The sequence below is a fragment of the Thalassophryne amazonica genome, chromosome 9 (assembly GCF_902500255.1).
Source record: "Thalassophryne amazonica chromosome 9, fThaAma1.1, whole genome shotgun sequence".
Classification (NCBI taxonomy): Eukaryota; Metazoa; Chordata; class Actinopteri; order Batrachoidiformes; family Batrachoididae; genus Thalassophryne; species Thalassophryne amazonica.
Genome location: NC_047111.1, coordinates 72,748,063 through 72,775,202, shown reverse-complemented (window position 1 = coordinate 72,775,202; position 27,140 = coordinate 72,748,063). Strand labels below are relative to the sequence as shown.

The 27,140-nt window shown below is 40.0% G+C and overlaps 1 protein-coding gene and 1 long non-coding RNA gene across 2 annotated transcripts in view; both read right to left on the bottom strand.

The window, feature by feature from the left end:
• The window catches only part of cadm2a (cell adhesion molecule 2a), a 962,407-nt gene that overhangs the window by 367,198 nt on the left and 568,069 nt on the right, over positions 1-27,140 (bottom strand).
• The window catches only part of LOC117517362, a 36,374-nt gene continuing 12,274 nt past the window's right edge, over positions 3,041-27,140 (bottom strand). Inside the window, exons 5-7 of the long non-coding RNA XR_004562709.1 lie at positions 18,885-18,891; positions 11,354-11,360; positions 3,041-3,051 (exon numbers count right to left, since the gene is read on the bottom strand). This is a non-coding gene — a long non-coding RNA (uncharacterized LOC117517362). The remainder of the gene's footprint in view (positions 3,052-11,353; positions 11,361-18,884; positions 18,892-27,140) is intronic.

The window sequence follows — 27,140 nt, the reverse complement described above, 5'->3', positions numbered from 1 at the left end:
AAAAAACAATCTACTTCTCTGTATGTTCACAATGAAGTCTACAAAAAAGACACAGCAGATGGGTTATGTCTGTTTATACCCCTGCTTATACCTCTGTCTGCTTATACCCCTTATGCTGGCTGCAGAATGGCGTCGGAGTTAAGAATTGGCGGACATCCGAAAGGTGTCGGATTTCAGTTCCAAAATGTTCTGACAGCCATCAGCGTAAGTCCACAAAGTTGGTCAAAATCAGCCAGCAGCCCCGAGTGTGACGCGCATGTTCAAAACTCTTTGGGCACCATTGAGATGGGACACCTATCCGACGGCGGTCCATGTGCAATTTGACGACCATCTAACCGCAATTTACATATTCTGACGTTATCAAAACAGCATCTGAAACGATCTGATCGCAGTTGATTGAGCTCTGAGATCGATCGGTCACAGCAAAACCTGCCGACATGCTGTGCCACATTTGTCCGCCTCCAATGAACCCCGGCCAGGGAGGGTGAAGGAAATGTTATGTAATAACATGTATGTGGCACTGTGCACGCGTCAGAGGCTCAGTGCAGCGCTGCAACGCAGTTGAAGGGGATGTCACCACTATAATGCACATATTATTACACGTTCACGTCCTAAGTCTGTAGCAGGTATGATGAGGAAATGTTTGCCCAGCACATGACGACATAAATAAACATGTAACTCACCTCCGGTGCGTTCCACAGTGCAGCGCAGACAGCTGGTCAAGTTCCTTCCACCCGACTGCGCTGTGTGCTGGCAACGTCAATCATCTGACAAATGCATAATCCACCTCTGGCATAAATAAATCTCATGTGAAGTGCTGTCCCACAACGATAATCTAACTACAGTTGTGTTAAGATGTGTATCAAGTAAAATGACGACAAAAAAGAGTTGAGAAAAGAGAAAGTCCACTGGCTGCTTCTGAAAGTTGCGCACATAGGAAGTTTGCGCACTGCCAGCACAGGTCAACAGCAGTTATGGAGTCCAGCCCGACAAATAAAATCTAGTAATGCAAGTATATACTGATCAAACACATAAAGGGATTTTTCACCGGACGAACAGCAGGCGATCACTGACAGCTGTCAGCCTGTTTGTGTGCTCTCTGGATTGACAGCTCCTGTGCTCGCGTGCGTACATCTGCCCCATGTGCGCACGCGAGCGGTGGAGTGGCTGGTACAGTGTTTATGAACACACACACGCAGCTGAGCGAACATTTCAGCCACACACTTGCAGACTGCTTTGATTACCTGTTCTACACACACAGGCACACACGGCTTGTTCAGCCATTGTGAACACACATGCACAGCTGAGTGGACACACACTCATCACTCAGATCACCTGTTCTATGCACATACATGCGCGCACTCCGTCATGTGAGACGTACATTGATGAGAGGTCAGTTTAGCGGTGAGAATGTGAGGACAAGCAGAGATTTGATTGCGTAGGTGAGTGAGTGGGTGAGTGAGAACTCCAATGTCAGTGATGTCCGACAGCAGTCTGTGTCATCTGACTGTTGTCTGAAATATGTTTGAGCTGCATCCTGCAGGTGTGCACAAGGCTGTCCGGATGCGTTCGGACCACGGCTGACCACGCCTCTTTTCCTCCCGACTGCGTTAGATCATGTCAATATTATCCGTGTCAGGAATGGTTATTCCACATTCTTGCTATGTGTGATGGGGGCTTTACTGTTCACACCACAGACCCATATTGCTTTGCATTGTGCGTATATTTTCAGGAGCAAGAAAATGGCTGCACTCACACTTGTTTTATCCCATTTTTCTTGTGGAGGATGAGAGTTTTACAGCAATAAATGTGCAATCAGGTCCATAAGTATTTGGGCAGCAAAATTTTTTTAATTAACATTAATCCTTATATTAAGTTTGTCAAATTACCGATGAGGTCACTGCTTTGCCGTATTACAGCAGGGGGCAGAGTTTGGTGGAGTTAGACTAACAATACATAGACCTGGCTTTGATTCATGGTCACTCTAACTGTGTAGTTCCTTGGACAAGCCACTTTGTCTCAATCCCAGTCTCCCCAGATGTAAATGGATTTGGAGTTGGCTGGAGAAGTAACCAATCCCGAAATGGCATCACATCCAGGAGGAGTCATTCAAACACCTCTTTTAATTGGAGTAAGGGCCAATATAGGAGTTACTTCTACTTCTGAAAACAGAGGGACAAAGTATCCCTGCTGTTAAAGGGATACTTTAACTGGCTGAATTAAACTTGAACGGCGACACAACAAACATTATTAATGTCTCATTTGAACCTCCTTGAGATGGTATTGCTGTTTGTCTTTCTGCTGCCCCGTTTATTCAGGGTTACCATAGCAGATGAAGGACAGATCTGCATTGGGATTTGACACAAGTTTCACACCGGAGGCTCTTCCTGATGCAAATCCAGTGTTACCCAGAGAAAGAGACACTGCCCTTGATCTTCCTAAGAGATATTCCATCCAAGTTCTAACCAGGACCCATTCTGCTTAGCTTCTGACATCTGACATATGCAGAACACAGTGGCTGCTCTTCATTGTGATTACAAAATTAGGCACTGCCCAAATATTTATGATCTGAAACCAACATAAAATTCTGTTTGCCAAATGTGATTCAGTGCAACGACCGTGCTATTCACACTGCCATCCAGTAGCTGGGTCAAAATGCATAGGACACTGCCATCTACTGAACAGAATTTTCAGTTTTGCAAATGCCTTTTTTTTACAAATGAAAAAAAAATTACATATTTTACAAAAATACATTTATTTGTAAAAATCAACACACATGTTACAGTAACTTGTGTGTTGGTTAAACCAACCAATCAGTGATGAGCAGAGGCTCATTTTCCCATAATGCCTTTTGGCATCTGTGTGTGTTAATGGTCAAACCTTCAGAATTATCGCATCATTTTAAAATTAAAAGATATCTGTTATATTTTCACTTTGTAAAAATGTCAGAGTTCACATTCATGTAGATAAACTATCTGGATTAATTTGGTTTATAAATCAAAACCATAAGTCAAACCTGCTTTGCTTTTCATGACTTCTGCCTCATGTCTGCTGAGGCAGACATGAGGCAGAAGTCAGACATGAGTCAGACATGAGGGTGTTCTGCTGTATCTGTTAGCTGTTTGAACTGAGCTGTTTGAGTTCTTTGAATTAACAGTCTTTTTCAAGACTTTTTTACTTTTTTTTACTTTTTCACCGTGCTCCAACGCCTAAAGAAGACCTCTAACGGTCGAAGCATCGCGACGGAGCTCTTTTATCAGCTAACCTTCATCAGCGTTGGCAAGCTAACTAGCTTGCTAACGCTTTCGTTTTTATTTTTATTTTATTTTTTAGCACTGTTGTCGTGCTGCTCCACAGCCTGCCTAGTGGATTTTTATTTTATTTTAGCACTGTTGTCGTGCGTTACCTGTGCTGCTCCACAGCCTGTTCAGTGGATTTTTATTTTATTTTTTAGCACTGTTGTCGTGCGTTACCTGTGCTGCTCCACAGCCTGTTCAGTGGATTTTTATTTTATTTTTTGGCGCTGTTGTCGTGCGTTACCTGTGCTGCTCCACAGCCTGTCCAGTGGATATATTTTTTTTTTTTTAGCACTGTTGTCGTGTGTTACCTGTGCTGCTCCACAGCCTGTCCAGTGGATTTTTATTTTATTTTTTACCACTGTTGTCGTGTGTTACCTGTGCTGCTCCACAGCCTGTCCAGTGGATTTTTATTTTATTTTTTACCACTGTTGTCGTGTGTTACCTGTGCTGCTCCACAGCCTGTCCAGTGGATTTTTATTTTATTTTTTACCACTGTTGTCGTGTGTTACCTGTGCTGCTCCACAGCCTGTTCAGTGGATTTTTATTTTATTTTTTGGCGCTGTTGTCGTGCGTTACCTGTGCTGCTCCACAGCCTGTTCAGTGGATTTTTATTTTTTTTTTTAGCACTGTTGTCATGCGTTACCTGTGCTGCTCCACAGCCTGTCTAGTGGATTTCTATTTTGTTTTAGCACTGTTGTCGTGCGTTACCTGTGCTGCTCCACAGCCTGTCTAGTGGATTTTTATTTTGTTTTAGCACTGTTGTCGTGCGTTGCCTGTGCTGCTCCACAGCCTGTCCAGTGGATTTTTATTTTTATTTTATTTTATTTTTTAGCACTGTTGTTGTGCGTTACCTGTGCTGCTCCACAGCCTGTCCAGTGGATATATTTTTTTTTTTTAGCACTGTTGTCGTGTGTTACCTGTGCTGCTCCACAGCCTGTCCAGTGGATTTTTATTTTATTTTTTACCACTGTTGTCGTGTGTTACCTGTGCTGCTCCACAGCCTGTCCAGTGGATTTTTATTTTATTTTTTACCACTGTTGTCGTGTGTTACCTGTGCTGCTCCACAGCCTGTCCAGTGGATTTTTATTTTATTTTTCCCACTGTTGTCGTGTGTTACCTGTGCTGCTCCACAGCCTGTTCAGTGGATTTTTATTTTATTTTTTGGCGCTGTTGTCGTGCGTTACCTGTGCTGCTCCACAGCCTGTTCAGTGGATTTTTATTTTTTTTTTAGCACTGTTGTCATGCGTTACCTGTGCTGCTCCACAGCCTGTCTAGTGGATTTCTATTTTGTTTTAGCACTGTTGTCGTGCGTTACCTGTGCTGCTCCACAGCCTGTCTAGTGGATTTTTATTTTGTTTTAGCACTGTTGTCGTGCGTTGCCTGTGCTGCTCCACAGCCTGTCCAGTGGATTTTTATTTTTATTTTATTTTATTTTTTAGCACTGTTGTTGTGCGTTACCTGTGCTGCTCCACAGCCTGTCCAGTGGATTTTTATTTTTATTTTATTTTATTTTTTAGCACTGTTGTTGTGCGTTACCTGTGCTGCTCCACAGCCTGTCTAGTGGATTTTTATTTTATTTTAGCACTGTTGTCGTGCGTTACCTGTGCTGCTCCACAGCCTGTCTAGTGGATTTTTATTTTGTTTTAGCACTTGTTGTCGTGCGTTGCCTGTGCTGCTCCACAGCCTGTCCAGTGGATTTTTATTTTTATTTTATTTTATTTTTTAGCACTGTTGTTGTGCGTTACCTGTGCTGCTCCACAGCCTGTCTAGTGGATTTTTATTTTATTTTAGCACTGTTGTCGTGCGTTACCTGTGCTGCTCCACAGCCTGTCTAGTGTCGGATTCCCTGTTTGGGAATCCGCTAGCTTAGCGTAGCTACTAGCTCTTAGCCGTTTTAGCATGGCGGCTTCTCCTGTCTCTCCCGTACTTTTCTGCTCTGGGTGTGAAATGTTTAGTTATTCCTCTGCCTCTTTTAGCAGTAACGGTACATGTAATAAGTGCAGCTTATTCGTAGCTTTGGAGGCCAGGCTGGGCGAATTGGAGGCTCGGCTCCGCACCGTGGAAAATTCTACAGCTAGCCAGGCCCCTGTAGTCGGTGCGGACCAAGGTAGCTTAGCCGCCGTTAGTTCCCCCCTGGCAGACCCCGTGCAGTCGGGAAGGCAGGCTGACTGGGTGACTGTGAGGAGGAAGCGTAGCCCTAAACAGAAGCCCCGTGTACACCGTCAACCCGTTCACATCTCTAACCGTTTTTCCCCACTCGACGATACACTCGCCGAGGATCAAACTCTGGTTATTGGCGACTCTGTTTTGAGAAATGTGAAGTTAGCGACACCAGCAACCATTGTCAATTGTCTTCCGGGGGCCAGAGCAGGCGACATCGAAGGACATTTGAAATTGCTGGCTAAGGCTAAGCGTAAATTTGGTAAGATTGTAATTCACGTCGGCAGTAATGACACTCGGTTACGCCAATCGGAGGTCACTAAAATTAACATTGAATCGGTGTGTAACTTTGCAAAAACAATGTCGGACTCTGTTGTTTTCTCTGGGCCCCTCCCCAATCAGACCGGGAGTGACATGTTTAGCCGCATGTTCTCCTTGAATTGCTGGCTGTCTGAGTGGTGTCCAAAAAATGAGGTGGGCTTCATTGATAATTGGCAAAGCTTCTGGGGAAAACCTGGTCTTGTTAGGAGAGACGGCATCCATCCCACTTTAGAGGGAGCAGCTCTCATTTCTAGAAATCTGGCCAATTTTTTGGGATCCTCCAAACTGTGACTGTCTAGCGTTGGGACCAGGAGGCAGAGCTGTGGTCTTATACACCTCTCTGCAGCTTCTCTCCCCCTGCCATCCCCTCATTACCCCATCCCCGTAGAGACGGTGCCTGCTCCCAGACCACCAATAACCAGCAAAAATCTATTTAAGCATAAAAATTCAAAAAGAAAAAATAATATAGCACCTTCAATTGCACCACAGACTAAAACAGTTAAATGTGGTCTATTAAACATTAGGTCTCTTTCTTCTAAGTCCCTGTTGGTAAATGATATAATAATTGATCAACGTATTGATTTATTCTGCCTAACAGAAACTTGGTTACAGCAGGATGAATATGTTAGTTTAAATGAGTCAACACCCCCGAGTCACACTAACTGTCAGAATGCTCGTAGCACGGGCCGGGGCGGAGGATTAGCAGCAATCTTCCATTCCAGCTTATTAATTAATCAAAAACCTAGACAGAGCTTTAATTCATTTGAAAGCTTGTATCTTAGTCTTGTCCATCCAAATTGGAAGTCCCAAAAACCAGTTTTATTTGTTATTATCTATCGTCCACCTGGTCGTTACTGTGAGTTTCTCTGTGAATTTTCAGACCTTTTGTCTGACTTAGTGCTTAGCTCAGATAAGATAATTATAGTGGGCGATTTTAACATCCACACAGATGCTGAGAATGACAGCCTCAACACTTCATTTAATCTATTATTAGACTCTATCGGCTTTGCTCAAAAAGTAAATGAGTCCACCCACCACTTTAATCATATTTTAGATCTTGTTCTGACTTATGGTATGGAAATAGAAGACTTAACAGTATTCCCTGAAAACTCCCTTTTGTCTGATCATTTTTTAATAACATTTACATTTACCCTGATGGACTACCCTGCAGTGGGGAATAAGTTTCATTACACTAGAAGTCTTTCAGAAAGCGCTGTAACTAGGTTTAAGGATATGATTCCTTCTTTATGTTCTCTAATGTCATATACCAACACAGAGCAGAGTAGCTACCTAAACTCTGTAAGGGAGTTAGAGTATCTTGTCAATAGTTTTACATCCTCATTGAAGACAACTTTGGATGCTGTAGCTCCTCTGAAAAAGAGAGCTTTAAATCAGAAGTGTCTGACTCCGTGGTATAACTCACAAACTCGTAGCTTAAAGCAGATAACCCGTAAGTTGGAGAGGAAATGGCGTCTCACTAATTTAGAAGATCTTCACTTAGCCTGGAAAAAGAGTTTGTTGCTCTATAAGAAAGCCCTTCGTGAAGCTAGGACATCTTTCTACTCATCACTAATTGAAGAAAATAAGAACAACCCCAGGTTTCTTTTCAGCACTGTAGCCAGGCTGACAAAGAGTCAGAGCTCTATTGAGCTGAGTATTCCATTAACTTTAACTAGTAATGACTTCATGACTTTCTTTGCTAACAAAATTTTGACTATTAGAGAAAAAATTACTCATAACCATCCCAAAGATGTATCGTTATCTTTGGCTGCTTTCAGTGATGCCGGTATTTGGTTAGACTCTTTCTCTCTGATTGTTCTGTCTGAGTTATTTTCATTAGTTACTTCATCCAAACCATCAACATGCTTATTAGACCCCATTCCTGCCAGGCTGCTCAAGGAAGTCCTACCATTATTTAATGCTTCAATCTTAAATATGATCAATCTATCTTTGTTAGTTGGTTATGTACCACAGGCCTTTAAGGTGGCAGTAATTAAACCATTACTTAAAAAGCCATCACTTGACCCAGCTATCTTAGCTAATTATAGGCCAATCTCCAACCTTCCTTTTCTCTCAAAGATTCTTGAGAGGGTAGTTGTAAAACAGCTAACTGATCACCTGCAGAGGAATGGTCTATTTGAAGAGTTTCAGTCAGGTTTTAGAATTCATCATAGTACAGAAACAGCATTAGTGAAGGTTACAAATGATCTTCTTATGGCTTCGGACAGTGGACTTATCTCTGTGCTTGTTCTGTTGGACCTCAGTGCTGCTTTTGATACTGTTGACCATAAAATTTTATTACAGAGATTAGAGCATGTCATAGGTATTAAAGGCATTGCGCTGCGGTGGTTTGAATCATATTTGTCTAATAGATTACAGTTTGTTCATGTAAATGGGGAATCTTCTTCACAGACTAAAGTTAATTATGGAGTTCCACAAGGTTCTGTGCTAGGACCAATTTTATTCACTTTATACATGCTTCCCTTGGGCAGTATTATTAGACGGTATTGCTTAAATTTTCATTGTTACGCAGATGATACCCAGCTTTATCTATCCATGAAGCCAGAGGATACGCACCAATTAGCTAAACTGCAGGATTGTCTTACAGACATAAAGACATGGATGACCTCTAATTTCCTGCTTTTAAACTCAGATAAAACTGAAGTTATTGTACTTGGCCCCACAAATCTTAGAAGCATGGTGTCTAACCAGATCGTTACTCTGGATGGCATTTCCCTGATCTCTAGTAATACTGTGAGAAATCTTGGAGTTATTTTTGATCAGGATATGTCATTCAAAGCGCATATTAAACAAATATGTAGGACTGCCTTTTTGCATTTACGCAATATCTCTAAAATCAGAAAGGTCTTGTCTCAGAGTGATGCTGAAAAACTAATTCATGCATTTGTTTCCTCTAGGCTGGACTATTGTAATTCATTATTATCAGGTTGTCCTAAAAGTTCCCTAAAAAGCCTTCAGTTGGTTCAGAATGCTGCAGCTAGAGTACTGACGGGGACTAGCAGGAGAGAGCATATCTCACCCGTGTTGGCCTCCCTTCATTGGCTTCCTGTTAATGCTAGAATAGAATTTAAAATTCTTCTTCTTACTTATAAGGTTTTGAATAATCAGGTCCCATCTTATCTTAGGGACCTCATAGTACCATATTACCCCATTAGAGCGCTTCGCTCTCAGACTGCGGGCTTACTTGTAGTTCCTAGGGATTTGTAAGAGTAGAATGGGAGGCAGAGCCTTCAGCTTTCAGGCTCCTCTCCTGTGGAACCAGCTCCCAATTCAGATCAGGGAGACAGATACCCTCTCTACTTTTAAGATTAGGCTTAAAACTTTCCTTTTCGCTAAGGCTTATAGTTAGGGCTGGATCGGGTGACCCTGGACCATCCCTTGGTTATGTTGCTTTAGACGTAGACTGTGTTTCATAATTATTGTATGGCCTTGCCTTGCAATGTGGAGCGCCTTGGGGCAACTGTTTGTTGTGATTTGGCGCTATACAAGAAAAAAGTTGATTGATTGATTGATGTCTGGAGCACTGTATGTTGAATGTAAATGACTCTTCCTTACAGCAGTGGGTACGGCGCACAAAGACAGAAGTGCTGGCTCGTTGGTTGTGTTGGGTTTGTGATCGCCTTTGATTCTGATCATAAGCGTTGGCAGTGCTTAAACTCTAAATTGGCTTGTCAGAAGCTGAGAGTGTACCCGAGACAATACTGAAAGTTTTCGGTTAGGTGTAGCTTCCACTAAATTTTTTAGTGGTTTATCGGTTTGGCGTTATAAAAGTTAACTTTTCAGTTAGCGTTAGTTTCACAACTGACAAAGTTGAGATATTTGCTTTGTTGAGAGCTTGTCTGGTTATGAGGGACTGATTAATGGTGATATGAACATCCATTGTTCACTGTTGTTACATAATATCCCTTAATTTCTCCCCAAAATATTAGTCCTATCAACTTTCCATTTTCATGGCATTCATCCTTGACCAGAATTACATAAGCATACCAAAGGTAAATGTTGTTCCCCAGTTTCTCTGTGATCGAAGTTACACACACACCCACAAATTTACACAGAGGCCACTTGGCTTTAAATACACACACACACACACACACACACACACACACACACACACACACACACACACACACACACACACACACACACACACACACACACACACACACACACACACACACACACACACACACCAGTTGGCCTTTTCTCTGGGTTGCCAATGTACACCCACAGTGTGGATTAAAAGATTAAGCGTCATTAGAAATTCATTTTTTCTTATTATTACCCTCTTGTCTGTGTGCTATGTGTGTTTGTTTAAGCGTGCACAGCTTCCACACAGCTTTTTAGCAATCAAGTGTAACGGTAAACCCTGAGCTGGAGGTCATCATCACTGACACATGGAGCACTTATTGATCGCCTACCCAGTTATCTTCACAGATTACAACATCACGCAGGGCCTCAGAGACTCAGTGTGAAGCCTGAGCCCAACGTAACATCAATGCAGGCGAATATCACCAAGTGGCAATTAACAAATGGCACCATGCAACCTGCAGTAATCGAGGAGATGCAGAGTATTTAGGGAGAAATACGTTGCTGGGGTTTATAATGTATGAGTGTGTGCTACTGTGGATGAAAATGCCTCTCGCGATTTGAGTTGCATTGTGTGATTCCACTGATTCCACAGTAAGAGTCGCCGGGGGCTTGTTGCCAAGGTTCAGCCAATTGAATTAGGGATTTGCAGTTCCCTCCTCAGTCCAACCCTCCTGACCGCTTCCTGTTTCTCAGGATCCCCGAGGACAACGCTTCCTCTCCATTCAACTGTGGAGTGTAATTGTATTTAGGATGCCTGTGTAGGCCCCAAAGGAAAATGTGGAGAAGAAAGAGAAAGAGAGAGGAGGACTGACACAAAGAGAGAAAAGAAGCAGATGAGTAAACAGGAGAGCCGGTGAAAGGGAAGATAGAGAAGGAAGAAAAAGTACGTTTTTGAAGCTCTTTAGAGACAGCACATCCACCCATCCAAATGGAACACAAGGTCATTGTTCTCATCAGGTTTCCAAGGCTGAATAACCCAGGGTGGTAAGAGACACTTAAGTATTAGTGCTCTAGAATTTGCACTGTGAAGCAGGAATCTAATAGGCCGTTATATTCAAATATATTGAGGAATTAACTAAATTATTTTCCTTTGTGCTCTACCCAATTTAGAAGCAGCTATGGTATTATATCTCAAAGGAACTATATTTCACCTCACATTAAAATTAGTCCTGGGTACACCATTAGGACACAAAATATGTAGGCAACTGTACTATAAGTACATTATATACGTATAATACGTGATGATAGGAAAACTGCCACTGGTGAAAAATTTGTGGGGCAAAATAATAAAATAATTTAATTAATTAGAAAAATTATTTTGACTAAAATGCAGTTCAATCCATCCATTTTCTAAACCTGTTTACTCCAATCAAGTGTCACAGAGATGCTGGAGTCTATCCCAGAAGTCATAGGATGTGAGGCAAGGTATTTTCATTTCATTTTTTTATACAGCGCCAAATTACAACAAAACTGCCTCAAGGTGCTTCACATGAGTAAGGTCTAATCTTACCAACCCCTAGAGCAAGCACACAGGTGACAGTGGTACATCCTGGACAGGACACCAGTTTATACTGGTGACTTATACATGTCATACTGGCATGCACACCTATGGTCAATTTAAGGATTCCACTTGACCTGCATGTGTTGGGAAGTAGGACGAAGCCGGAGCACCCGGAGGGAGTCCACGCAAACATGGGGAGAACATGCAAACTCCACACAGAAGAGCCACAGGTGGGATGTGAACTCATGATTTTCTTGCTGTGAGCCAACACTGCTAACCACTAAGCCACTGTTCCACCAATTATATACATGAAATTTACAAATAAAATAAATAAATTACCTTCTTCAGTTGAGTATAAGTTTAAAAATTTTTGTTTCAGGAATTTTATTTATTACATTATATTTGCACACAAAGTAAAGAATATCTCATCAGTGAGGTGCTGCTTCATGCAGTACATGGCAGAAATAACATAGCTGATGCTTCCTCACAATGCAAATGATACGGCTTATCTGAGTCTTCCGAAGTCACAGTTTCTTTGACACAAAGTCAGTCCAGTGGCGCCCAAGGATTGTCCGAAGAGACATACAGTAGTGTTCAGAATAATAGTAATGCTATGTGACTAAAAAGATTAATCCAGGTTTTGAGTATATTTCTTATTGTTACATGGGAAACAAGGTACAAGTAGATTCAGTAGATTCTCATAAATCCAACAAGACCAAGCATTCATGATATGCACACTCTTAAGGCTATGAAATTGGGCTATTAGTAAAAAAAAAAGTAGAAAAGAGGGTGTTCACAATAATAGTAGTATCTGCTGTTGACGCCAAACTCAAAACTATTATGTTCAAACTGCTTTTTTAGCAATCATGTGAATCACTAAACTAGAATTTAGTTGTATAACCACAGTTTTTCATGATTTCTTCACATCTGCGAGGCATTAATTTTGTTGGTGTGGAACCAAGATTTTGCTTGTTTACTAGTGTGCTTGGGGTCATTGTCTTGTTGAAACACCTATTTCAAGGGCATGTCCTCTTCAGCATAAGGCAACATAACCTCTTCAAGTATGTTGACATATCCAAACTGATCCATGATACCTGGTATGCGATATATAGGCCCAACACCATAGTAGGAGAAACATGCCCATATCATGATGCTTGCACCACCATGCTTCACTGTCTTCACTGTGAGCTGTGGCTTGAATTCAGAGTTTGGGGGTCATCTCACAAACTGTCTGCGGCTCTTGGACCCAAAAAGAACAATTTTACTCTCATCAGTCCACAAAATATTCCTCCATTTCTCTTTAGGCCAGTTGATGTGTTCTTTGGCAAATTGTAACCTCTTCGGCACATGTCTTTTATTTAACAGAGGGACTTTGCGGGTGATTCTTGCAAATAAATTAGCTTCACACAGGCATCTTCTAACTGTCACAGCACTTACAGGTAACTCCAGACTGTCTTTGATCATCATGGAGCTGATCAATGGGTGAGCCTTTGCCATTCTGGTTATTCTTCTATCCATTTTGATGGTTGTTTTCCGTTTTCTTCCATGAGTCTCTGTTTTTTTTGTGTCCATTTTAAAGTACTGGAGATCATTGTAAATGAACAGCCTACAATTTTTTGCACCTGCGTATAAGTTTTCCCCTCTCCAATCAACTTTTTAATCAAACTACACTGTTCTTCTGAACAATGTCTTGAATGTCCCATTTTCCTCAGGCTTTCAAAGAGAAAAGCATGTTCAACAGGTGCCAGCTTCATCTTTAAAAAGGGGACACCTGATTCACACCTGTTTGTTCCACAAAATTGACGAACTCACTGACTGAATGCCACACTACTATTATTGTGAACACTCCCTTTTCTACTTTTTTTTTACTAATAGCCCAATTTCATAGCCTTAAGAGTGTGCATATCATGAATGCTTGGTCTTGTTGGATGTGTGAGAATCTACTGAATCTACTGGTACCTTGTTTCCCATGTAACAATAAGAAATATACTCAAAACCTGGACTAATCTTTTTAGTCACATAGCACTACTATTTTTCTGAACACTACTGTATTCTAAAAGACATATGTCTGTGTCTGGATATATCTATGACTGGAAACTTTGTGACTGAATATATTTATGAATATGAATATATGAATATGTCTTTGACTGGATACGTGTAGGGCTAAATGCCTGTATGGCTAAATATGTCTGCCTGAAGAGTCCTGGTATATCCGAATTACTTTACGGATATGCCGACCACTGTGCATATTGAGACCTTCAAAGCAGCAGAAATGTTTCTGTACTCTTCCCCAGATTTGTGCCATGAGACAATCCCCTGTCTCAGAGGTCGACAGACAATTCCTTTGACTTCATGTTTGGTTTGTGCTCTGACATGCACTGTCAACTATGGGACCTTATATGTAGACAGGTGTGTGCCTTTCCAAATCATGTCAAATCAACTGAATTTTCTCCAGGTGGACTCCAATTAAGCTGTAGAAACATCTCAAGGATGATCAGTGGAAACAAGATGCACCTGAGCTTATGTACATGTGATTTCTTTTTTTTTTTTTTTTTTTAATTTGCAGAAATCTCGGAAAAAAAAACTTATTTCACATTATTATTATGGGGTACTGTGTGTAGAATTTTGAGGGGAAAAATGAATTTACTCCATTTCGGAATAAGGCTGTAACATTAAAAAAATGTGGAGCACAGTAGCTTTACTTTTCGGATGCACTGACATCTATGACATCTTTGCCTGGACACGTCTGGATATATCTATGACTGGACATTTGTTTCTGAAAGAGTATATATTTTCCTGCGTATATCTATGGCTTTGATACATCTTTGACTGAATACATTTTTAACAGAATATGTGCAGTATATGACTGAATACGTCTGTGCCCAATACATTACTGACTGAATATGTCTATGCCTGGACACATCTTTGACTGAACACATCTACATCCAATGTGAGATATACCGTATCATGAGGTGTTGGAAAAGATGTGAAAAATATGAAAACAAAAGGAAAACACATCTGAAAATGACCTTGAATATGCTGTCTCTGCAGCAGTAAATGAGGTATGTAAAGGATGTGCCTATTGCTTTACCTTGTGCAAAATCAGCTTAGTACATGACATATATGTAGCTTTGAGGCGATAACCAGAGAATAAACTCAGCAGTTTTGAATTTTTGATGACTACAGAAACAAAAAAATGAAACATTGTCCTTTATTTTTGCTGTTGTTAATGACTGGATGACACCCAACCCCTTGCCTCCACCACCAAACAAACACACACACACACTGTAAAAATGTATATTTTGCACAGTGTTGTTTACAGCAATCATTAGGAGTGTGTGGATGTCCCTGCGCTGTATTTTACACCGTGAACCAGTGGGTCACAATGTGTGGGAGAGATGCCGCATTGCTTTACAGGGTCCTACAGCAAGAGTGCTACTGTTTTACCACTATAAATGGACCTAAAGCTTTTAAAGCTCATGAAATACAAAGGGCAGAGCAAGTAAAAGGAAAAGAAAGAAAAAAAACATTTCCAGCAGGTCCATCCTTTATAGCACACAGAAAACAAGAACAGAATAAATTGGTCTGGCAGTCAGTTCAACGTTGTCTCAGCCTTTACGTATTTCAGTTGTCTTCGTTTATAAAACTGCCGTGGTCCAAGATGACATGATTCTCCTAAAAGACGTACGCTTGGTAACAATAAAAAATATAAACACAAGCAGATCGATTTCATCATCTTCATTATTCAGTACGAAATGTGTTTATATGGTGCAAGTCAGACGTTTCTGTGGGATAAGAGATATGAAATACTTATTGAATTCAAACTGTAGAAATATGCTGCCAGTACTGTGGAAATGTACAAAATTATTGTTCATATTCATAAAGCTTTCATTGCACAAAGCTACTACACCAGCTCACAGCTTCACGTCACTCATTTTGCACTGGCGCTGCTCAACTGGCATTTTCCTGACACAGATGGAATATCAAATAGGCTTGTGAATAAATGATGGACACATCTCATTATCATCATGAACCCTTCCTACACATGTTTGGGTAAGCGCGCCACAAAGTGGGACGTGATTAGTCTTTCTGTCTGATTTTCAAATTGGAAGTCACCAGAGATTTTAGAAGCACTGCAACATATCTTTAAAAAATACCAGCAACGATTACTTTCTGAAATAGAAACACTTCACTTGCACAGTGACCTCAAAGGACAATTTAGGAATATATGTTAAATTGTTACTATAAAATAGTTAAATAAAAAGGTATGTAATGTCATATTGCAGAGTTGCATAGGCAAGAAAATATTATCATTCATTTAAATTTTGTTTTGTGTTGTTAAAATTTATTGGACAAATTAACACTTGCAGATGAGAGGACAAACCTGAAAGCACTGTATTTTCTAATCATCATTTTCAACAACCTACATTCAGGAGTTTCAGTATTTGACTACAGTTGCAATTGCTTTTGGGATTGACAATGTCTTTTATTTTTTGCATAGTTTACTGCAATAGAGGGACTTAAAGCTCAGTGCTGAATCCACTGTGTTGTCAGTGTAAGTCAGTCCCTTCGGCTGCTCCCTTGTATTGTTTTTTCACTTGGGGTCGCTACAGCAGATCCGAGGTGAATTTGCATGTTGATTTGGCATGCGGTTTACACCAAATGCCCTTCCTGATGCAAATTCACATTACACAGAGAAATGGGCAAGGGTGGGATTTGATCCGAGAACCTTCCACACTGAGACAAAGTGCACTAACCACTTGGCCACCACCCCTTGCATTGTGTTGTCAGTGTAATCCTACAAAATATGTAATGCTAATCCCTGACCAAAGGGACAGTCTTTGATAATTTCAGGGATCTTTTGGTACAATTGGAAAGACTTTGTGCCAAATGAACAGCTATTCATATGAGGAGTATCAACTGCATTGTGATGGAATGTCAACAACAACATTTTGCCCATGTGACATGTGGTGCATTTCTCCAAGCATGATCCAGCATATAGATGTATCAGTGTTGAGGACCCCAGAGTTTATAGAAGGCCATGGGGACCCCCACATTTCACCTGGCTGTGACATGTAGATAGTTACTTTCAAGATATGGGAAGGGACCAATTGTCTGATTGCGTGTTTGCCATTCAGGACACTAAAGAGTCCCATTGAGTGGTGGATGCAGCAAAGCATGGCAACAGTGCATGCCCCCACACCTGACCCGACTCAGACCTGATAAACACATATCAAGAGATTACATCATTTGGTGACTTATATAATTCTGTTCTTGAAGACTTAATACATTGGTAAGACAGTACTATAAAAAAATTGGTTAATGTATTCTAGCTATGATAGCTGACACCATGAAGCAAGAACAATGTAACTGATATGGTCTTATATATATAAATATATATATATATATATATATATATATATATATATATATATATATATATAAAACACAGAAACGTACATATTGGCCGAATATGAAAGCTCCTGATGGTTTTGGGCTCTTAGTCAGACATGTTCATTTTCTTAAACTCCGTGAAGAACCTGCTAACAGATGGTCAGCTGGTAAGCTTTCAATCTGTTGTTTTTTTCCGATGCCATTTAGATATTTATGGAGTATGTTCATACTGGACTTGGTTTTTCTAATCGTGTTTTTAGCTTTCTGCTTTGTAACGAATGTGATGTGTGGCCCCAAGTATTGTGCTCAGCAGGCCACAGTAGCCATCTGGCTATTACCAGTTATCAAGTTGTTCACCAATGAATATGGCTTTATACACCCTGAAGAAAACCATACACCCCGAGGCCAAAAAAAAAAAAAAAAAAAAGAAACAGCACAGTTCACCTGAAGCATTAGTGGACGTACGTGACACCGTTGGGAAATACAGACGTGGAACAAGGGGTGAAGTTCTTAACAGACAGAATATTTTACATCCACTAATGCTTTTTTTCTCCCTTGTTTCAGAAGCCATAACTGGCAACTGTCTTCTATTGTTAGCGGAGATTAGCCTGTAAGCTCGCCGTCGTGCTGATAATCATTCGAGTACATTTCTTTAATGAAGCTGCTGTAAATGAAGAAATTCATCAAAATATCGGCATAAATTGTGAAGGTGTTTTGCTTCTTTCATCATCCATCCACCTCAAGTTCCAAGCGCTGTTTTCTAAGCGAGGCGGAAAGAATTGTACGTGACACCTGATTGGCTGATTACGTATGAAAAATATTACCCGTCCGCGAAAAGGGTGTGTTGCTATTTATTCTTTAGTGTTTTATCCAATCATATTGGTGTATCATTTATAGGTATATGATAACTGTTTTGATCTGTTTTCAGCACAGTTTATATTCAGATGTTCTGGTAATGCAGAATATAACAGATAAGACACTAAATCAGAGGTGATAGCCACTTCAATAAAAAAGAAAGCATTATGCGGCAAGCCACAATTACTACATGGCTAGCATCTTGGCTAACAGTTATGAAAGAACTGCATTTAAATTCAACAGTATTTTCTTACATCTGACTAGAAGGTGTACTGAGCTGTTTTCATAAAGTTTATACTTTAGTAAGGACGAAAATAGCATATAGCTGACTGTATAGCTAGCTGCTGCATCAATCAGCCAATAATAGGTTCAAAATTATGGAAAAAAAAACTGAATTTATACCATCTGGTATCTCACATCTTACTGCAAATTATATTGTTTTTTTTTTAGCATGTATGAACTTCAGGGGAGAAGAATTTTATAAAATCAGATGGTTAGCTAATATGATAGCTAGCACCATAAGACCATGCTTATTTCTTCACTCTGCGTGGTGTACATCATTTCTCCTCTTGCTTGTCAAGCTGTGGCAATTACAGCAAACAAAAATAAACAACAAGGAATGTAATTCAGGTAATCCTTGTGCGACACTGAGAGGTTTGTGCTTCAACCCTAAAACAAAGATGAGAAAGCACAACACATCAATCCATGAGGGCATCAATGCTCATCTTCAAACCAGTCAATTATGGAAGCTAAAAAATCTTAATGCTGTGTACTCTTGTATGGGCAGCATCTTGCAGAAGGTAAAGCTGCTTTTTGATTGGAATGCGCAGTTCTGCTCTGACTCAGAGGCATGAGATCCAGACAGCCAGGCTCTGAGACACAATTCCACATAAGCAGAAATGATTTATTCAGTAGTTACAGTGTGCAAGAAACATCCAACACAATGATATATCACTATCACACATTTTATTTGTCTTGTGCTTTGGTTCACACCATAGACCCATTAAAATTCAGTATCCACGGCTGGTGTTTCTGTCCACGTCTGTCTGTGTGCATTTGTGTGTGTCCACATCTCCAGCTTCCCCCTCTGGCCCATATCCAGGGGGACCATAAAGCTTTCTTTGGTAGTGCCCAACAGTTTTGTCTGACATGTGTTGGTCAGGGTCTGTCCTTCTGTTGCACCGCTTGGTTCAAAGGGGAAGCTATTCCACCCATCTGTGTCACATTTAATTTATCGCAGGCACAACAAGCCTTGCTCGCCTTGATGGTGAGGGCGTGACACAGATGCAGTTGCATGCACGCACGGAAACACATAGGTGCACCAGGAAGGAGAGGTGCTATTTCAGGAGATGAAAGATGGCTGATGCAGGTTAAAGTGATGGATTACTAAGGAGAGTCAGAAATCAATTAAAAGCCAGGATGACCGAAGGTAAACCCATACGGCATCATCGCCGGGCTAGTCGTCTCTCCTGCACACTAATTCTCTCTGCACTAAAGATGAGCGGCCTCCTTGGTCTTGCTTTGATGACCAGGTGCTGGGCAGGTGGGGCAGAGTGACGGGAGGTAGCTCTGCAAGTGTGTGTGTGTTTTCATGAGTGTAGTTGTATATTTGCGTGAGGAAAATCCATATCCATAGTAATGAGAAAACTGCCAACTGCTCTTCCATCTGGCATTGAGAAAAGTTTCCCTCTCGTCTTCCTTTTACACCCTTATACTTATCATCTGTACATTTGCCTGATCTTCAGCATCCTTCTCTTTTTCACATTTTCAGAAGGTGTAAAGAGGTAACTAGCCACACAGACCTCATCCCATCCCAATGTGTTAGACCAGAGAAAATACACCTCCCACTGCATTTGAAATCACTACATTTCTTATTCAAGAGTAAAAACTTGTGGTTATAAAATAATTATGCCTTCAATACTCCATGCTGCAATTGTAGTTATTGCTTTTGTTGCCAATTTATGGTCCTAGGACATGGTACCCATGGGCATGAAGAGAGTAACAGCTATTACAATCTGATATCTGACCCCAGTAACTTTCACATTCACACAACTCATTGATCTCTGATTGACTTTGCTGGGGCAATTCTGGAATACCCATATGTGTGTGTCATTTTTTTGCCAGCTTGCACTCGACCGAGACGGACGCACTTTTCTCTTCTCCCTCCCTCCTTATCTTTCCTGCTTTTGTGGCGTGTTGTCTGTGAGGCTGCAGCGTTGCTCTTCTGGAAACGACAAAAATGGATCTGTTAAAGTGGTCTCTGAACGCAATTGACACTATTTTTTCTACAAGATCTTCAGGAGCGGAGGACCCGAACTGTCCTGCTGGGACGCATGTGATGGGTTACGTGATGGACTCGTGGAGGAGATGGCAGGTCATGTGCCTTTACATGCTTTCTGTGGAAGATGTTGAAGATGTGTACATATTCGGCTTGGTGGTGACCAGCTTTCTGATGTGTGGAGCGGGGCACTTGCTGGTTTACCGGAAAATCAAGAAAGTGGAAGCAGCTTTGATTGGTCGTTCCAAGCTGCCCTATATGATTGATTCGATTGGGAAGGCAGTGGCTGCGCAGTCGGCGGGGGTTAACCGCGCATTGGATGACATCTCTGGGAAGATTGCAGCCCTGGAAACCCGCTTTGACTGTCTGTGAAGACCATATTCTACATTTCAGATGCATTGGGAGCCACTCTGTTCTCAGAACTGTGGAATCTTTCAGGCGTCTGTTAATCTGGCTATTCATTTGGCTTCCCCAAATACAGCTGCACTTCAAGGTCGCTGTGATAAGATACCTCCTCAGAAGAACAACACTCTTATGCCTCGCTCCCTGGTCTTCCCCCCTCCCCTCAGCTTCTCCAGCCCTGACGTGAACTGTGGACTGTCCAGGACTTTCTCAGCCTGCGCAGGGCTGTTCCCTTCCCCCCCCAGACTGTCGAACAAGGCTGTCGACGGCGCCGAAACTGGCTGCCTTCCGGAGTGTTCTGATAAACTGGTCCTTTCAAATCTCGGTTGTCGTCCTGTGTCCTTGTTTTGTCTCTGTGATTATTGTTTTTTTGTGCTGATGGGATTTTTTTTTTCCTCATTGCCGCTGTGTAATGCAGCGGCTATGAGGGTTTTTTTTTCTTCTCCTTTTCCCTCGTGTTTTGCTTCATATATATGTTTTATGTACCGGGCCGGCCTATGTGTTGTGTGTTATGTGTGTTGTTTGTTATGGGTCGGTGTTGGTTTGCTCAGCCCTGCTGTTGACCAAGGCAGGGATGTACATCTGGAGCTGGTCCCCGGGCGCCTAATGGCGACCTCTGCTCCTACTGGCAAATAGGATGGGTTAAATGCAGTAGCCACATTTCATTGTGCAGGAAAGTTCTTCTGTTCTGTGCATATGACAATAAAATTTCCTTGATCCTTGATCCTTGATATTTGGTCCAAATCATGTTGAAAATTAAATTCCTTGACCCATGAAAAAAAGTATTTTCTTTTAATCGCAACTTCAAATCAAGTTTGGTAGAAGACTGCAAAAGGCACTGAGAACTGCAGGGCAACAAACAGACATGTTGACATGACCTTTGCCCTTTGGCAAGTTTGATATTGCTGGGCATTTATAGAAACCTTCCCATATGTAAGTGTGCCAGGTTCCATGCAAATCTGTGAAATACATAATTTTAATATTGAGAGCAATGACTGATCTTAGGCAACTTTGGTCTTGTGTTGGTAATTCAAGAAAATTTGGAGCAAATTGGAATTAAAGACTACAGGTAGCCTTGCCTTTAAAAAGTAAAGAAATAAATAACATAAAATAAGTTTAAGAAATGGTTCACCGCATTTGATCTTGATACATTTAAAATTCTGTACTTAAAATGCAAAGGTGCCATTAAGTCTGCCCAGAACTGTATCTGTTAATCCTAAATACCTGAATTCTTACATTCTTTGTTTGCTTGTTTCAAAGCATTTATTTTTCAGGTTTATTTTTTATGATCAAATTTTGTATTTTTGTGTTGATAAGGTTACTGAATGCAACTGTCATTATGAGTGTGCTTTTTGATGTCATTCTACTCACAAAATTCAATTAAGTACAATTATTTGTAAAAAGGAACACACAGAAGAATTTAATGTGTGTGCAGACATCTCTCAGGGATGTGACCCAAAACATTGGATTATAAGAAAGGTATAATACAGTGCCTTCCATTTGATAACTCAGAATATGTGAAAAGTCTTAATTATGATTAATATGTGGACCCTTTGTTGCTCACTGATTTTATACCAACACAATGTCAGTTCTCCAAAACTTTGCTATAAAAATGCTTAGACTATCTGACTGCCAGAGCTGTTTGAAAGACATGACACAATAAACTGAAATAAATTTTTTTTAGTACTTATCATTGGTCCCTGCTGTTTGATGGTGTTTATATTAGTGCTTGATAGATATAACGACTGATATGACTCTTTATGAACATATTGGCATTAGCATTATTTGTGGTGGTATGAAAACTTACTGAATAAACAATGCAGAAAAACATTTTGACTATTGGAAGTGGTGTCACCATGTACTTTGTCCAACAGAAGGTGCTCCAGCAGCTTTATTTGCAATGATGTCAAGCATGGCTGGGACCCCATCACCCCTTGATCACATTAGCTACATGAGACAGTGGAAAAGTGACCAACTGCCATTCATTTTACAGGCACAAGAAATAATGCTCATGTATGCTGCCAGCTAGGCAGGGCAGACTAGATGAAAGGTGTATTTTATGCAAATGCAGGGGGATGAGGCAGGGTGACTGCCAGTCTGAGTGAAGGCAGTGTGAATACAGGGTGCCATACTTTGGTTGGCTGTTGGTTGTATTTATACTTATGAGGTGTCTATGTTTTCATTTTAAATATGAACTATATTATATTTCTTTATCATGAGGGTTTGATAATGAAATGTTAGGAATCATTAACATTTTTTGTATATATCTGCAAATATAACAAAGTCACAAGTTTTTTACTCTGTAATATCAGTATTACATTGGCACACCAAAAATCCATATCAGTCAGGCTCATATGTACAGTATTACTATTCCAGTTGCTAACTGCATTTTTTAAAATCTGATTTACAACCTTATTTTGTACATGTTAATTGTTACTGCATTGTATTTTACTGTTTTTGCATCATTTTGTTTGTTTACTATTTTCTGACTAACTCCTTTATTAGTGTTGTTATGTCAATATTGCTATTGCTATGTTGATCATTTTAAATTTTAACTATTATTTGTTGTTGTGGAGAGAGCAGGTGACCGTCCAACTGAGCTGGTGTTGGAAACATCAGGGGGTGACTTGATCATGATTTGGTGACATACAAGCATAATAAAAATGAATTTAAATTATAATTATTAATCTTAAACTGTACTTCCACCAACCTTTTGGTGCATGGTGGCTGCTTGCTTATTGGCCATGCATATGCAACCGAATATTTTGTGGTGGATGTAAATTAGTGTAATTTTAGGAACTCACGCTCAAAGGAGAGGCATTCACCTGCATTTCTGAATTGAAACTCTTCACTCTGATGTGATTTGCAGGATACACACAGCACAGTCTCTCCTTGTAATTCTGTCCCATACACACAGATACACAGCCAGATAGAAATGCTTTCATACAACACATATTAATTGACTTTCCAGTTTCTTCTCAGGCATTTTGAGTGACAGGGGCCGCCAAGGGAGATGGGTAATGATGAGGCAGCTGGCAAATGGGCGGATGGGTAATGAGGGACCCAGTGCTGGCAGCTGATGGTTAGATGCTGAATTAAAATCTGTCTACTGTGTGCTAACTATGTTATATACATTCAGTATGGTGTTCACACAATGTGACAATGTCAATATCGTGAAACCAAAAACAATGAACAAACTTCCTCTGTTTTGTCACAACACTATTATATGAATAACTAATAATCATCTCAGAGATGACAGACAGCCATTCAGGCCATGTTTGGATCTGCGTGATCGGTGCTGAATAAGCGAGAAACAATGTCATTTTCTGTAATTGTACTGTCACTAATGAGATTCAAAGTGCATTGAGGCAGACATCACCTGAAACAAATGTCTTTTTGGCCCAATCGATGCTTTGACTGGTATTATTTCAACACAACCCACACTGTCTCGTCACGCAGTACTGCTAATAATTATATAAGTCAACAGTCACAAGCGCCTATTCATTACTTGTGGACCAACAACATTTTATTGAACAATATTTGTTTCTACTTCTTTCTCTTAAGGAATTCACATTATCTTGGTACAACTGTGGACATATGTTTGCATACACCTTGGATAAAAAGGTTTCAAACTCATTACCAAACTGTACATATTCCATGATGTCAAATGAACGGCATTTTGATAATATTCACATTCCACATCAAAATTAAAATGTACATGTAAATATACCTTTGTCTGTAATGGTGTTTTTTATGTACGACTTCATCATATTACCTCTGTTGGACCTAATGATTAAGTCATTCATACCGATAAATCACAAATACTATGCTGATGAATATGTGCTTTAGGCCATCCATCTAGGCTTTGTGTTTGTTGAGCTATTAAAGAAAGAAAGAAAGAAAGAAAGAAAGAAAGAAAGAAAGAAAGAAAGAAAGAAAGAAAGAAAGAAAGAAAGAAAGAAAGAAAGAAAGAAAGAAAGAAAGAAAAATAAAAAGTGCTCCTCGGATAAAGTTTTCTTTTTCCTTTGCCCAAAGTAAAATCTAAACATCTCTAGATATCTATCAAAGTAACATTCCCACTAGGTTTCAAGGACACTTTTCTTGCTATACACGCACGCATGTACATACGCACTCACACACACACACACACGCATACCAGTGAAAAGAATACCTTACTATTGCTGCTTTGCTGATGTGTAGGGTAACAACAGTGCATGACAGCAACTCAGTTTTAATATCTAAAATATTTGCATATAATTGTGTTTAAAAATAACAGACACAAGATTGATTTATTTTACGTTTTCTTCACAATACTTAATTTGCAGTTATTTACATTATTTACATTTACATTGCATTAACCAAGATGTATGCCTCAATAAGCAGCAAGAATGATTCCAGAAACTAATATAATTACAAATAAAAAGCTTCAAAGTAATTAACTGGCAGAATTTGTGATTAACTGGGGAACCGGTGGCTGTATTAAAGGGGCTGAGTCTTGGGGGGGTGTCCTACAGAATTAAGACAAAGTTACTTTGGATCTCCAAAATATAGGTTGTTAAAACAGTCTAAATAATAAATCCTGTACATATGTAAAAAAAACAAAACAAAAAAAAAATAAAATAAAACAAAAACAAACAAAAAAGAAAAAAACTTTTTTTTCCTACTGTTTCCAGGGGATATGCAGGATTTTATTTGGTTATTTATTGTTGTTTTTTTCTCTAGGAGTAGTAGAATTACCTGGCATGAAGCCTTTTAAGTTAGAATATCTTTAGGTTTGCTGATTCTCTTTTTGCTGACTGATAGTACAATGTTCTCTATTCTCCAAGGGGTGTTACAATATAAAGAAGTATAAACTTATCACTTGGAAGTTTGTGCAAAATGACTTCAACTTGACATGAGTGACTTAACATTTTTAAAAATTGTGGTTCATAAAAAAGGCTTGTCATGACTCAATCATGACATTAAATATTTCTGAATGTAAATACATGTATTGTATGTGCACATCTACTTACAGTGGGGTAAACAAGTATTTAGTCAGCTCCTGACTGTGCAAGTTCTCCTACTTAGAAAGAAGAGAGAGGTCTGTAATTTTCATCATAGGTATACTTCAACTATGAGAGACAAAATGAGAAAAAAAAATCCAGGAAATCACATTGTAGGATTTTTAAAGAATTTATTTGTAAATTATGGTGGAAAATAAGCATTTGGTCAATAACAAGAGTTCAACTCAGTACTTTGTAACATAATCTTTGTTGGCAATGACAGGGGTCAAACGTCTCCTGTAAGTCTTCACCAGGTTTGCACACACTAGCTGGTATTTTGGCCCATTCCTCCATGCAGATCTCCTCTCGAGTTTTTGATGTTTTGGGGTTGTCGCTGGGCAACATGGACTTTCAACTCCCTCAACAAATTTTCTATGGGGTTGAAGTCTGGAGACTGGCTTGGCCACTCCAGGACCTTGAAATGCTTTTTACGGAGCCACTCCTTCGTTGCCTGAGCGGTGTGTTTGGGATGCCGTGTCGGGCTGGTTAATGCACATTCTTGTGCAATGTGTGATGGGGCTTTTAAAATTCATTCTTATCTATGGTTGCATGGTCAGCTAACTCTATGCATACATTCACAGAGCTCCACATAAGCCACCTCCCAACTATTTCAACTCTTTTTTTAAAAAAGAAGTAGGACTTAATGTGTTTGTCACAGCACACCTGAACTAGAATAAATCATGGTTAGCATTTGGCATGGAGACCATTTGGAAACAACAAGATCCATTAACCTGTTTCCCCATGTACAACTCAGTTGTGTCAGGAAAAGCATTTGGTGTAAAACTTCTGTCAAGTCCCAATATGAATCTGTACTAGACATGCTGTGGCAACCCACAGCATGAGCAAGAAAGCCAAATTAAATTAAAATGTGTTGGACAACTTCATCAATGTTATTTGATGAGGTTTGGACCAAAGGAATAGTCAGATGGACACAGAAGGAGATAAGAACACTGGATGTTTGCAGTAAGCCTCCATTCTGTGGTGTGTATCAAAAGCACTTTTAAATTCCAAAAATAAGCAAGATAGACATACATATTAGATGTTATTTGACATAGATGAAAACAGATTGCTCTCCTACAGCATTAGAAACATTACTAAAAATGTGGTGCATTTGATTTTTTTCATGAACTCTTGAATTTGTGATTTTTGTACATTGTTGTAGTGCATGTTTATTACTGGCATTTGTATTCTTTCAATATTGGAGTTTATTTTGTTTAAGGCATTGATTCTTGGGAAAGCACTATATAAACAGTTATGATTAGTAATACTACTACTACTATTAAGAATAACAGACACAATTTTTCAGTATATAATTTGTTGTACCTCCCTTGTATATTAGGGGATGTAGGGATGTAGACTCCAGGGCTACAGTGGCCCTCAGGGCCGACACAGGACTCACAAACACAATATACTTTGGTGAATTTTCAGAAGTTGTGTGTCACACCTTGACGATTTAGCCAGTGTATGCTGACCTTATTAAAAACTGCTGGCATAAGTCCATTAAGTTAGGGGGAAGGTTATTTTTTTTACAAGTTAAGAGTAAGTTCAAGCACACTGAAGCTCGTTGAAACACGTTGAAGCTCACTGATGTACATCCTGATAAGCTGAGCTCCTCAAAAAATTTTGGGCATGCTGAAAATTTTCAACTAGTACCAGCCTGTGACTCACACGTCCCGCACATGCTGGACATCAGTTGTAGGTAAGTTATGTGACTGTTGGCAGATGTTTCTTGTAATTTACTCATCCATTCATTAATGCTGTTGACTGATCAGCTGAAA